Source organism: Octopus sinensis, linkage group LG17 (assembly GCF_006345805.1).
Source record: "Octopus sinensis linkage group LG17, ASM634580v1, whole genome shotgun sequence".
NCBI classification, from domain to species: Eukaryota; Metazoa; Mollusca; class Cephalopoda; order Octopoda; family Octopodidae; genus Octopus; species Octopus sinensis.
In genome coordinates this window covers 24,601,431-24,613,930 of record NC_043013.1, presented here as the reverse complement: position 1 = coordinate 24,613,930, position 12,500 = coordinate 24,601,431, and the positions used below count along the sequence as shown (strand labels likewise).

The 12,500-nt window shown below is 37.8% G+C and overlaps 1 protein-coding gene across 2 annotated transcripts in view; it reads left to right on the top strand.

Annotated features, from left to right (window-relative positions):
• The window catches only part of LOC115220867 (neuronal acetylcholine receptor subunit alpha-10), an 83,584-nt gene that overhangs the window by 4,851 nt on the left and 66,233 nt on the right, over positions 1–12,500 (top strand). Inside the window, exon 1 of one of the 2 annotated variants that reach the window (XM_036510447.1) lies at positions 10,481–10,554. The exons of the other annotated variant lie outside the window; for it this stretch is intronic. The gene's annotated coding sequence lies outside the window, so the exon portion shown is untranslated. Of the gene's footprint in view, positions 1–10,480; positions 10,555–12,500 lie in introns of those variants that run through there. 2 annotated transcript variants of the gene reach the window in all.

Genomic DNA, 12,500 nt, shown 5'->3' with positions numbered 1-12,500 from the left:
TGCTTTCATTTTGGTCGAGTCCGTCTCTCACCTGAAGAGCCTGTGTGCCCACAGGCGAAACTCGGACTGGCAAGAGACTAAATTCACCAAAACAAAAGTATATACACATACATGCGCGCGCGCACACACAAACACATGTACGTATACTCTCTCTTTTACTCTTTTACTTGTTTCAGTCATTTGACTGCGGCCATGCTTGAGCACCGCCTTTAATCGAGCAACTCGACCCCGAGACTTATTCTTTTGTAAGCCTAGTACTTATTATATCGGTTTCTTTTGCCGTACTGCTAAGTAACGGGGACATAAACACACCAGCATCGGTTGTTATGCAATGCTAGGGGGACAAACAAAGACATACAAACACACACATCATATATATATATATATACGACGGGCGTCTTTCAGTTTCCGTCTACCAAATCCACTCACAAGGCTTTGGTCGGCCCGAGACTATAGTAGAAGACACTTGTCCAAGGTGCCACGCAGTGGGACTGAACCCGGAACCATGTGATTGGTAAACAAGCTACTTACCACACAGCCACTCCTGTGCCTATATGCATTGTTTTATTGTTTAATTGTTTTATTTGTTCCAGTCATTTGACTGTGGCTATGCTGGAGCACCGCTTTGAACGGTTTTAGGCGAAAACATTGATCCCAGGACTTTTTTTTAAAGCCTAATACTTATTCATTCGTTCTGTTTTGCCGAACTGCTACGCTGGGGGACGTAAACACCAGTTGTGAAGCGGTGGCAACGGACACACACACACACACACACACACACGCACACACACACACACACACACACACACACACACACACCATACACACAAATACACACACATACATATATACGTGTGGGTGTGTGTGTATACATACATAAGAATAACTTATAATAACTTAGAAAGGTTTTGGCCAGTATTGGCCCAGGCCATGTCTAACTTAATAGCACCACCTGGCGAAGTCTTTCAATTCAGGATTTGGGCACCAAGGCCCATTCGAGCAGAGAGCTATTGTTTACAGAGACATATCCGGGTGTGGGTGGTTCGTCCGGGACTGTTTGAAGGAATTTGTCCAAAGACTTCTTGAATTTTGTGTGTGGACTTCTTTCAGTTTCCGTTTATCAAATCTACTCACAAGGCTTTAGTCGACCCGAAGCTATAGTAGAAGACACCTGCCCAAGGTGTCACGAAGTGCGAATGAACTCGGGAGCATGTGGGTTGGGAAGCAAGCTTCTTAAGATAGAAACACGCCTGCGATGGAGGGAGGGATGCGCGCGCGAGCGCGTGTGTATGTGTTTGCATGTATGTATGTATATTTATGTTGTAAAGTTGAATCTATACACAGTTTATTTATTAAAGTTTTGAGCTGACAGCTTCTGTGTCGTATGACATTTGAAGAAGGCCTGAACAGGGTGAAACTCTCAGCAAACGTATCTACTTGATTCTTTATGTTGAATACTCTCTAAATGGCAACAAACAAGCGTTTGGCAGATCTCTCTCTTTACTCTTTTACTCTTTTACTTGTTTCAGTCATTTGACTGCGGCCATGCTGGAGCACCGCCTTTAGTCGATCAAATCAACCCCGGGACTTATTCTCTGTAAGCCCAGTACTTATTCTATCGGTCTCTTTTGCCGAACCGCTAAGTGACGGGGACGTAAACACACCAGCATCGGTTGTCAAGCAATGCTAGGGGGACAAACACAGACACACACATATATATATATATAATATAATATACATATATACGACAGGCTGCTTTCAGTTTCCGTCTACCAAATTCACTCACAAGACATTGGTCGGCCCGGGGCTATAGCAGAAGACACTTGCCCAAGATGCCACGCAGTGGGACTGAACCCGCAACCATGTGGTTGGTTAGCAAGCTACTTACCACACAGTCACTCCTGCGCCTATTATTTTTCTTTTAATTGAACATTCTTTTCTACTCTAGGTACAACGCCTGGAATTTTGGGGGAGGGGGCCAGTCGATTAGATCGACCCCAGTACGCAACTGGTACTTAATTCATCAACCCCGAAAGGATAAAAGGTAAAGTCGACCTCAGCGGAATTTGGACTCAGAATGTAAAGATAGACGAAATACCTATTTCTTTACTACCTACAAGGGGCTAAACACAGAGAGGACAAACAAGGACAGACAAACGGATCAAGTCCATTATATCGACCCCAGAGCGCAACTGGTACTTAATTTATTGACCCCGAAAGGATGAAAGGCAAAGTCGACCTCGGCGGAATTTGAACTCGGAACGAAACGGCAGACGAAATACTGCTAAGCATTTCGCCCGGCGTGCAAACGTTTCTGCCAGCTCGCCGCCTTCTTTTAATTTGAACATTGTTAAATGCATATATGTACGTATGTCTGTTTGCCTGTCTGTATGTCATATGATTTCTTGTCAATATAACATCTTTTCGATTTGCATCCGTCATCTCATGGCATACACCCTCGCACATACTGTGTATGTGTGTGTGTATGTGTGTGTGTGTGTGTGTGTGTGTGTGTGTGTGTGTGTGTGTGTGTGTGTGTGTGTGTGTGTGTGTGTGTGTGTGTGTCTGCGTTGCGTGTGTACGTATATAACTGAACCTCTTTTGACTTTGGGTATATTGCAGCTGTTTGGTTTGGTAAAACTCGTTGAATGATAGGGTACGTGGATGAATATTCTACGGGTTGTTAACTGAAGCTTCAAGCAGAGTTACTGTGACAGTGCTGGCCGGTGGAATAATCGGTATGATTCATCTGATGGGCTTCCTCGCACTTTCCATCGACCCATTTTCGCGTACAAGTTTTAGTATATATATATATATATATATATATATAACGTACTTCTCTGCGTTGTCATACGATGGGATCAAATCTGAGATCTCGCGAAACGAATTTTTTTAATCCCATGCATGCAAATATGCATTTGCGCGTACACTCTCACGCACGCGCGCGCATTCAAAGTCGAAATGTCTTACCAAAAGACACTGGACTTTCCAAACCAGTAAAACCGTTACTGTACAAATGCACTGAATATTTCCTTTGAGGTAATCGCACTCAAGTACAGTTTACATAATCTTAGTTTAGTTAGAACGATCCCTTTCTTCTACTCGCTGAACTCTTTGATCCGATACTATTGCGAGCATTGACCCCGTGTCTCACATGTATGAGAGCTCCTACCTCTCATGGATTTTAACATATTGTCTAAGGCTTTCACGCTGCCAGCGCTGCATAATTATTGTGCGGCCCTGTTAATTCATGGCCAACTCATTTCAATTACTTCTTCTTAGTACATCGATACGATACACGTGAAAAAAGTTTTTCTTTATTTCAATGTTCGTTTCTTAATAACACTTAATATAAAGAGTACTATTTAGTAGCATTTGAAAAAATTCTTGTCTGCGTGTCACTTTGGATTTTAGGGACACGCTTCCGAGGCATAGGTTGCGATAGAGGGAATAAAGATTGAGATCCCGCCAATTCCAGCATAAGCTTTGTGAGATGTTCTACTTCAGAACTGTCTTCTGTTATCATTTATTTGCTTGATCAAACAATGTTACACTCCGTACCATTTACTTCCATGCACTTTGTATATGCTTTGGTTAACTGAGCGACAAGCAAAAATAAATTGGTTGCCATGAAACAACTATTGAGTGATCATCGGAGAATTTCAATGCTTAAGTTAAAGACTAATGCAAAAGCCGGCTAAGTGGGACAGAAAATATGTTTTCGGAGCAACAAACGAAAGAGGAATGGAGCTGCTACAGTTTTGTAGAATAAATGGCCTCATGGTGATAAATATCACGTTCCACCACTCAATATATATATAAAAAAGTTAACATGGGTTTCACTATAATCAGTGATTCAGGTAGCCATCTTTCAAAAGCAGAAGAGCATACTACTCAATTAAGATAGGTTTTGATCATTCTGTTCTTAGCCAAACGTTTGTAAATAGCAAAGAAGAGAAAAGATTAATGATGCCAAAACAATATGATGAGTATAAAATCTGAAATATATAGAGAGGAGTCGCTTTCACACCTTCGCTATGGTTGCAAACTGATGTCAATAGACAAAGTGTATGTGTCTTTCAAAGAAAAAGAAAAAAAAAACATCTAAAGAAAATGTCAGCTTTAGAGAAATATTGAAAACAAGTAACGAGTTTGCTATCAGAATAGAGACAGTCATTGAGCAGAGGCGAAAAGCCAGAATAGAGCAGAAATACTGGAAAACCTGGATGATATTATCAAAGTAGAACGATAAAAGAACTGAACAAAGCAGTCAAACAGCAGTGAAAATACAAAAGAACTAGAACCTACAAAGGAAGAAAAAAAAAACTACTAAAAGCTGACTTTAAGAACAATTATAGTTACATCCTTTTCAAGTCAGTTTTTAAAAAGGAGGGAAAGCAAATAAAAACGCACCACGCAATAAAAGATAAAGACAGTTACATACATATACACACATGTACATACATACGTACGTATGTATGTATGTATGTCATTATTCAGTTTATTTCAAGATTTCTTGCCAATAAAGAACCGGGTTCGAACCTAGATCCAAGGCTCCTTCATTGAAATTTCAACATCAACAACAGGGTATTTTTGTATGTATGTATGTATGTATGTGCAGATTTGTATGTTTTATGTGCGTATTCTCATGCATATAGTTGCATATCTAGACATGCTCATATATATTTAAACTATAAACTTCTGGAAAGTTTTACAAATTTTTACAGTTCCAGTGATGGATTAGATCTGTAGTCTTCGAATTAGCTTTCTCCTTTCTGGTTTTGAGAAGCCTAATTTCTCAAGATTGGTATTTAGGCAATGTGTTACATATCCCGGGGCTCCTATAATTACAGGTATAAACCTGAACTTGTAATCTGGATAGAATAACTTCAGAGTTATCAATAGTTCAGCATAGGTGTTCTCTTTTTCACCCATCTTCATCTTTATGTTAACATCTGCCGAGCAGCTAATTTCCACAACTGTGCACAGTTTCTCTTCTCTATCCCAAATCGTTATATCAGGTGTGTTTTGCTTACATTTTATTGAGATTTACTATACATACTATACATACATGCGCACATACATAATGCAGGCATATATACGTACACACATACATACATATACACAAACATACAAACATTCATACGCACACACAAAAGCTTCATCGCTGGAAGGACAGATCAGTAACATACCCCGATACACTTTTCCTGAAATAAAGACCGAACGACCAGATTCGTTTCTACTCTAGGAACAAGGCCCGAAATTTTGGGGCAAGAGGCCAGTCGATAAGATCGACCTCAGTACGCAACTGGTATTTAATTTATCGACCCCGAAAGGATGAAAGGCAAAGTCGACCTCGGCGGAATTTGAACTCAGAACGTAACAGCAGACGAAATACTGCTAAGCGTTTCGCCCGGCGCGCTAACGATTCTGCCAGCTCATCGCCTTACCGCGCGGCCAGATTATAGATCCTAGGTTTACTCATGGAGAGTACAACTGCGGCTAAACAGCAGCAGCAGCAGCAACTACAAGTTCACTCTCAAAGATCATTTAGACCCGAAACTATCTATCTATCTATCTATCTATCTATCTATCTATCTATCTATCTATCTATCTATCTCTATCTATCTATCTATCTATCATATATGTGTGTGTGTGCGTGGATATATATATATATATATATATATATATATATATATATATATATATATATATATATATATATATATATATATATATATATATGTAGATTGGGTTGTAATCTGCTTATTCCAGTAATCCAAATAATATTTAGATGTTGTATTTGTGTGAGGTATGCTGGAAAATATTTTTGCTGATTAAATCATATATTTAAACAAGAGACTGAACAAAATGCTTTGGTATTATCTATTCATTATTACACATGTTTCATTTGCCAATGGGAGTTGCAAAATTGTACATTTATCAAAATTCTGTAAGATATCACCCTCTAGAAATTCTTCAAACATAGAATCAAATAATATTAACTGATTCTCTATCTGAAGAATTTCTAATATGAGTTATTTAGTTACCTTACATAGTTATCTAACATGTAAAATTTCGTAACTCCTACTAGCAAATGAAACACGTGTACTGGAAAATAAATAATACCAAAGACTCCTGTTGTATTCTATACTAGGTTGTATGAAAAAGTTGCTGGACTAGTTCTGTAGCACGCAAACAGATGACCGTACACGATTGTGTGTGCAGTGAGAGCTAGCAGCGAACTTCATGAGGCAGTGTAGAAAGGAACATCGCTGTGTTTACTTTACTAGTTGTGAAATCGAAAGTTCTACTGTGACGTTCTGAAGCGTTTGAAGGGAGGACATTCGGCGAAAGCGACCGGATCTGTTTGCAGCGCGAAGAATTGGATTCTTCACGACGACATTGCACTGTGCCACCGAACTCTCCTTACTCGTGAGATTCTCGTCAAAAACATGGTATTGCTTCTGCACCAGTCCTGTTCGCGAAATTTAGCACTTGTGAACTTCCATCTCTTCCCCAAGATAAAAATGCAGCTCAAAGGTCATCGTTTTAATACTGATGTCGAGATCCAGAGCGAATCGCAGAAGGTCCTCGACTCGCTGACGGAAAATAACTTCCAGACCGAATTCCAGAAGTAGCAGGAACGCTGGGATCGGTATATCGCTGCGCAAGGTGACAGTTTCGAAGGTTTGGGGGTAGGGGTGGGTATGTGGGTGTATATATATATATATATATATATATATATATTTCGTTATTGAGAGAGATGCAAGATAGAAGACACGAGAATTTTTATTAATCACTACAATTGTTTAGATTCATCTAGCATCGATCCCTCACTGGTGGGATACTTCACAACTGGTTCAGGAGCATCCGACGGTGTAGATGTGTCTCTTCGGGTAATAAATAAATATAACTCATTGAAATAACTGCAAGATATCTTCTCACTTCATGTAAAGAAAATCAGCATATTAAATGATATGGCTTCATTTATAAAGAAGATCAATAATAAATAAATAAAAAGATAACAGATGCAAAAAAGAAACGAATACACAATGCAGCGAAAAAGTATTAAATATAACCGTTAACGGATGTCGATAACGCCCTCCCGTTGCTTGTATGGTGCATGTACACTCGCGCATACAAATATCTACGAAGATATAAACATACGCACACGTGTGGTTTGGTGCACATATATTTATATAGCAAATTAAATAGCTACTTGGTGTTTATAAGAATGGGAAGGTTAGAGCTAAATTTAATTCATCCATACCTTAAAGTGTATTATGATTATTAATTAGGTTAAAAATTACATAAATTCATTACCACTACATTGTGCGAAAGTGCATTTATATGCATGTATGCATCTTGCGAGTCTTCCAGAAATTCTATTAACGATCTTCTCATTGGTTCGCAGAATAGACAGAGATTCCTCGGAGCCGAGTCGGCATCTCCTTGAAACGATATTATATGGTTTTACTTGCCTTACTATGGACCAAGTTATGTTATACTTAATTTTCTCTTCCTTAAGTTGCCACACAAAATCGGCCAAAGATGCTGAATGTCTCTTGATGATTTTCTTGAAGCTGGCAACATGGTTGCGATAACGATTCTTGAATGAATCAGCCGTTCTCCCAATGTAAACATACGGTGCCCGCCTAGTGTGTATAGTACATTTATATACAAGATTTGTACTCATACAGAGGTTCATCAACGGGCATCTAGATTTTTCACTGAATAAGCATTTGTTATATTTAGTTGCATATGTAGCAGTTCTGACTTCATTTCCCGACGTTGTTGCCATATTAGCTATTTCACTAGCATGGCATCTATTTGATTTGGAGAAACGTTTGTCCAAAGTGGCAAAATATTCCTTGACGATCTTCGTTGAAACATATGAACCGAGGATTGGGTTGCGGAACTGTTATGTTAACGAGTTATCTCTATTTATCACCCGAAGAGACACATCTACACCGACGGATGCTCTTGAACCAGTTATTAAGTATCACACCCGTAAAGGATCGATGTAAGATGGGTCGAAACAATTGTAGTGATAAATAAAAATTCTCGTATTTTCTATCTTCCGTCTCTCTTGTTAACCAAATACGCAGTGAACAGTGAGACAGTGAACGTGCTTTATCGGTAATCTACCAGGTATATACCACAATATATAACACAACAAGGGGAAAACGAGAAACTAGATGAAAACTTAAGGAACGGGAATTTTAGACAAAGACACGAAACACGGAATATTCGCAGCTGAGATTTCCTTGTCAGTCAATGGCGCAAAATATCATTGTGGTTTCGCGCCATTACCATTCAGACCACTCAATTTTTCAGGCGCTAATGCTATTCTTAAGCAGCTGGTAAAAAGCTAGCGAATGTATACTGAGACAGAAACAAACAAAACATTATATAAATACAACAAACAAAGAATTACGCATATATAACAGTATGAAGCTTTACGGCTATATACAAAAGAAGAAAAAATAATAATTATACATATACCAGAAATACAACACAAAGAGATATATTGTGTGTATGTGTACGTACATTTACTTACAACCTGACATAGTGTAATGTAATGTATAAAAAAAAAACAACAAATTTTATAAAGTTAATTTGTTAGTCTTCATCCGGTTTACTTTTGTAAAAATATAACTGAATTTAACTTGAAAAACGTTTAGTATAAGTGAGCTAAGTTATTCTCATTCTTTTTTTTTTTTTGTCAAGGTCCTGCGATACTTCTGAAAACAACTTTATGCAAGTGCGAAAATAGAAACATTTCTTCGCGTAACAAATTTAGTTATAGATCAGAAGCTCATTTCATAAGCATTATAAAAATGATAAAATTCTACGCTGAAGCCTCGATCTTTCCCCTCTTTTAAGCTGATTCATTTTTCCTTATACTAATACTATTCCTTCAACGATTATAAATTTGGAATTTCCACAAAATTGCTTAACCCATACTGATCTTAGAAGAATGTTTAATTTTATAAAAATACGCAGCCTACAGTTTTCGGTCGAAAATGTATGGTGAATATGTGCCATTTTCCATATTGTTAAATGTCATTTTTATCTCCCTAAAAAAATTTCAATACCAAAAGCTCCGCACACCTCTGAAAGCTTGTCAATAGAATTTCAGAAATCTCTTTGTTATAATTATTCCAATGTATACTTATTCTAAATTCCTTTTCATTCGCCCGACTATACTGTACTTTCTACTGCCAGAAAGTGCCAAACACATTTTTCTATTTTTAGTATTTCTAGGATTTTGTGTAAAATTGTAGGTACGATAAGTATAAATGAGAATTTATTGTCAGAGCTGTAAGTTCCACATTAATTCACTATAAATGTATTTTTCTTGAACTTTGATTTTACATTCCCATCCGCTGGTCAGTTAACTTCCACCACAGTGCATAACCTTTGTTTCCTGTCCAACAGAGACCAATATCAGGTCGAATATATTTGCACCGAATTACTGTTTTTACTAGAATGTTTTACCAGTGTTCCTTCTTTTAAAAGGTGTGAATACATGTTGGTTCTGACATGCTTCTGACATATACGTCATGGCAATTTTTGTAAATAGTCTATTGCAAATAGTCTTTGCAAATATATCATGCCTCATGGGCAGGTGCTATCTTGTAGACATTTTGGGGAAGCAGCTAATGATGGAGTTGATATCTTCTACACTGGTATAGCAGAGCCACTACGTTCTAAGTTCAAATTCCGCCGAGGTCGATTTTGCCTTTCATCCTTTCGGGGTCGATTAAATAAGTACCAGTTACGCACTGGGCTCGATGTAATCGACTTGATCCGTTTGTCTGTCCTTGTTTGTTACCTCTGTATTTAGCCCCTTGTGGGTAGTAAAGAAATAGGTATAGCAGAGCCGACATTTTCTACCATAACGTGGAAGTTTGATGGTATCCTTGTCCCTCTTGTTGATCAGGTTAGGGCTATCTACTGTTCTTGGATAGCGAAGGCATACACTTCTTGGTGGGATGTCATGTATCCACCACAGGTTCAGGAAAGACTACTCTTTCTGTCAAAGCTGTTGTTATCCTCTAGCTTACAGGATATGTACCCATGCATAATACCAACAAACTCGAAGACAGCACCAACAAAACAGTTTCCTTCAGGGACATCAATGTCAAAGCATCTTCTCGAATTACTCCGACCAGCAACGCGGTTAGCCATTACAACTTTATTTTTTCAAGTAATCCATGGACACGTGAAAATCAGAGTAACAGTTATTTTGTGATATTTTTGCAGCTTTGATAAAAAGCATATTATTCTAACTCCGGTATTCGCATACCATTTCTTTACCACCTTGTGTTGCATTTATGTGCTTACTTATGTGTGTGTGTGTGTGTGTGTGTGTGTGTGCGCGCGCGCGCGCGCGTGTCGATCACGAAACAAGTATTTTCTTAAACTCACAATGAACGCTTTTTACCATCATAATGCCGGCTATAATGCTAATGATGAATCAAAACAATGTTTAGCGGCCAATAAGTTGAACTGGAGCCAGTAGACTAAATGTTTCATAATGCATCGGTTTGTCCTTTGTTTTTCTCGGTTCCTAAACTTACCACTTTCCACTTCAATGTTGTTTACTGCCCGTTGCAGCTTAAAGATGTAATAAAAGCGAGTCGATGAATTATTCATTTTTCGTTAAGGATTGACGCCACGGTTAATCACTGGATAAAATGATTTAAATAACATTTATGATTTGTCCTTTTTGAAAGTTTGAGTTAGAAATAAATAAATTAGTGATAGAAATGAAAAGTAAGTAGTAAGTGGAAACTTAAATTAATAATCTAGAAATCAGAAACTATTCTTCAGGTGTATTCCTCCTTCATCCTGATGTATTGAATCACCGAAATCCATCGGTTCTGTTGATTCACCGACCACTTTCGCATAAGAAGCCGACCATAGATTCCACGTGATCGTCTGGAAATAGCAACAAGATCTCCAACAAACATCACACTACGGTCTTTAAAAAAAACAAACTATGTTTAAGTTAACTTTATTTTGTCTTCGAAAAAAAAAAAGACGTATTCCACCATGGAGTGGTGCAATAGTGGTTATTTTAGTATTCAACATTTTTACGAACGCGAGCCAACAAAAGAGCCTCTATCCATTTTCTCAAACTTCTAGCAGTTAAATCTCTCTCGCTCTTATTTTACACCTCATTATTGTAAAATGGTAATTCAATTTTAGATGTTCAAACATATTAAAACGTACAAGACTTGATGGTCATGGTGGGAATGCTTTTGACCATCAAGTCTTGCTACATTATGGCTGATATTGAGAGATAAACAATAATAGAAGTTTGAGAACAACTTCCTTCTTCTCTCCCGTCATTGATAGGAGGACTCTTCCTCCTCTAAGTGATTAAAAAATGTCACAGGTGCAGTGGAACCTATTTTTCTTTTTGTTCAACTATTTTGTGTATCAGGTATTCCTTATAAGATTACATCAGTTCGGAAGATTTACAGAATCATGAGACTGTCCGACTAAATGCCTTACACTATTTATTCGGGATCAGCATTCTGAGTTCAAATGACGCTGGGTCAACTTTGTCGTTCATCCTTCTGGGTTAATAAAGTAAAGTGGTCACCATTACAAGAAGTTTTGATTTTGTACCTAAGTTAGAAAAAAATACTAATTTAGTTCTTTCCATTAATTTCTTTACATAATTTCTTTCCCTCTCAAACTTCTACCCCCTCTCACTTCTTGCGTTCATTTTCTTTAATTTTCTTTCTTTCTTCGATTCTTCTCAACTTTTTCAGTTTCTTTTTCTGTTCTTACTTCCTCTACTCTTCTTATCTCCTTAATCTTTTTCTCCCTTTCCACTTTTCACGTCTGTCAGTATCTCTTGTCGCCATTACCTTTTCACTTACTTGCCACTCACTCAACTTGTCTAACATTTCAACTCAATTGAAGATCAAATAATATGTTCATTCAATATCAGATCTCTTCTGAAAGAACTGAAGTCGCTAAAGAAGCCAAACTATTATTAGCCCAGAGAACCACCGCCATTGCATGTCCAATAGTAATAACAGAAGAATCTAGATTTCTACTGAAATATTTCAGACTGTGGTTTCTCGAAGTAGCAATGGTAAAGTGTCTATTTAAGAAAATGGAAGCGTTTCTGGTAATGAACAGTCACATTTCTAATTCTTCATTGTAGTGTAATGTGTGAGTGTGAGAAAGAGAGAGAGAGAATACATAATACAAACATACATACATACAAATATACATACATACATGTAATACACTCTATACATACACGCACACACACATATATACACATACACAGAGTGCAATGGGTAAATTGTCGCCATTTCATATTTTTTGATATTGCGCATGCACATTGTTTTAAATTTTGTCGACTACACAGTATAATAGGGTCTGTTGGACACCGTTTCTGATAAAAACAGCACCATGACACAATTCACTTTGCCAGAAATTTGGAAACGACATGTTCTACTGCTTGG